This window comes from Quercus suber, unplaced genomic scaffold (genome assembly GCF_002906115.3).
Source record: "Quercus suber isolate HL8 unplaced genomic scaffold, Cork oak 2.0 scaffold_742, whole genome shotgun sequence".
NCBI lineage: Eukaryota > Viridiplantae > Streptophyta > Magnoliopsida > Fagales > Fagaceae > Quercus > Quercus suber.
Genome location: NW_027070180.1, coordinates 45,285 through 48,016, shown reverse-complemented (window position 1 = coordinate 48,016; position 2,732 = coordinate 45,285). Strand labels below are relative to the sequence as shown.

The 2,732-nt window shown below is 31.5% G+C and overlaps 1 non-coding gene across 1 annotated transcript; it reads right to left on the bottom strand.

Moving 5' to 3' along the window:
• Positions 1-1,610: 1,610 nt before the first annotated feature.
• On the bottom strand, positions 1,611-1,771 carry LOC112022661 (U1 spliceosomal RNA). Its single transcript, XR_002883909.2, has one exon. It is a non-coding gene; the product is annotated as a U1 spliceosomal RNA (small nuclear RNA).
• Positions 1,772-2,732: the final 961 nt, after the last annotated feature.

Genomic DNA, 2,732 nt, shown 5'->3' with positions numbered 1-2,732 from the left:
TGACCTATAGCCACGTTTTTAAACCACGGCCACAGGCACTTTTTTTTTTGTAGTGTTCACACAAGGGTGATAATCAAATTCTCTATTCCCTTTTCGCCCATATAGTTTTCAGATTAAGGATTTTTAGATTAATGAATCCTAAACATGATTTTGCCACCCATAACTTCAATTAAACTCAAAAGGGAGAAAGAGTTGCTTAACTCCTCAGTCTTTGGTTGGCTGAAAGTGAGAAGCTCTCTCCTCTCCGAAAGTGTGGAAGAGTGAGGGAGGGAGGAACTTGAGGGGTTTGTGCAAGCGCGTTGCATGTTTCAGCCGAAAGCAACAAAATATTTTTGGCTAAATTATATTTAAGAATTCAAAAATTTTGGTCTATTTTTTATTTTTTTATTTTGGGTAATAATTTTTTTTACCCGTCGTTGGGAGTGAAGATTTTGAATCCTTGATCTGTTTCCATCGAAACCATTATAAAAGGTACCAACAAACAATATAAAAGCATAATAAATATTAATAAAATAGATATAATTTTTGAAATATTAATTTAATAAAATTTCATTTATACTACTATTTAAAAGGTTTCCCCTCGTTGAATTTATCATTTTCATAGTTCTAAAATGCTCCTACATTTTTATGTTTAAGTAGAGACAAAACTAAAAGACAATTCGGTAAAAAAACAACTTTAACTCCTACTAAACATTGCTTAAAAAATAAGGTCACTCTTCTGTTGATTTTCAAATTGTTTATTCACTTATAAATTAAATTTTCAAAACAAATATTATATATGTATATATAAAAAAAATAAAAACTTTTTTTTGGCTACAAATTCGCGTGTGCGATAAGGCTAGTTAGTATAACATTATTTAGAATTGTACTAAACGTAACTTAAACTTAACCCTTAAAAGTATGGATAAAAAAATTAAAAAAAAAAAAAAAGGTAAATTGCAAATTACACTCCTAACGTTTAGGGTATTTGAATTTTATACCCTGAAATTTAGAATTTAAATTTTATCCCTGAAGTTTAATTGTAGGCGTTTGAATTTTAGAGGTATTTAGATTTTACTTCCTAAAATTTGAGAGTATTTGAATTTTACACCTTGAAGTTTCTAAATTTAGAAGTGTAAAATTCAAACACTCCCAAATTTAGATGCTAAAATTTAAATTCTAAAACGTGTAAAATCTAAAGTAGAGGTAAAATTCAAATTTTGAAGGATGTAGATTTTAATAATTAAATCATAAGTATAATGAGTTGAAGTGTGCGTTTGGGTGAAAATGAAAATTATTTCACTATTTAGTTTATTTTTGCTACTATTAATAGACCTCACTACACTTTTGAAGACTATTTATAGACTCCACTTTTTAGCTGGACCCAACCATACTATGTGAAACACACCCAAAATGTCAAAATACACCTTTTTTTTTTTTTTATACAACTTTTTTTCCTATACAACTCGTAATGGGTAAATTACTATTTCTCCAAAAATAATCCTTTCACCACCCAACCCCACCCAAACTCGTATGGAACGCTGAAACAATACCATCCTTAATCCAGACTTTTAGGCCTAAACACTGACTCATTGAACAAAATACGTTGAAAATATTTCAATTGAACTAGGCAGGGACCGCGCGAACGCAGGCTCCCAAGGCAACAAATAATGACGTAGGCTCTCCCACTTGGGGAGACCTTAGGCTAACACCCCTCCTAAAGTGCAGTGGAGGTCACCATCCTAGGCCATGGACCTTCTTGATTGCCCATTCACCCCGTCCAGGTAAGTATGCTATAAAGTTGGTCAGTGCTTCATATTTATATCTCCTTGCATCTCTCTCTTCCTTCCTAAATATTCAATGTGGGACTTTAACGCAAATCGCAAATTGCAAGGGTACAAATACAAATAGGCTGATTTTTATTTTTTTTGGTGAACAAACGCAATAGGCTGATAAACCATGCATATACTGCCTCTATTCCATGCCCATATGCTTTTCTTTCAAGCTTTTGGGTTCAAAATCATTTTAACAACTTGGTAAACCGTGGTGTTTTAACAGGCATTCACAAAGAGATCTCATTTATCAAGTGTACCGAGTACTGACATCTTCAAGGGACACTGCGCTGAACCACTACTTATCACATTGAGATCCAAATTTACCGCTTATTCAAGGAAATTACATAGATAATAAGTGAGATAAAATCAGACCAATTCCCTTGGATGTCTTTCATTCCTCAGTGTCCTTACTATTCATATTGAATTAATCCAATTTCGCCCACAAAACAATGTTAATTCAGCTGAAAAAATCCATCAATAGTGAAAGAGAATGAGAAAACAACTAGACTTTCTTATTGATGACCATAGTTTCTTCTTCACCGTTTTCATCAAGAAGCTACCATATAAAATAAAATAAATTTGTATACCTTCTAACAAAGCCATTTCCATCACTTTGTCTGTTATTACTTGAAAGAAAATTTTTTCTTGAATTTCTTGGCAGTAGCATAAGATCAGAAATATTACAACACAACCAATAATTATATATGAAAGAAATTTTACTAGACAAAAAGAATTCAAAGAACAAAACTTTCTAAAGACAACAAATTTAGAAAATGTGAACAAATAATGGCTCAAGCTCAAACATTTTATCACGAAGCCTATAATCTAATAAAAAAAAAAAAAACTATAATGAATATTTCATTGGCAATGATTTGTTGAATATTGAACTGTTTAATTGACTTGAACCAAATAGACTGC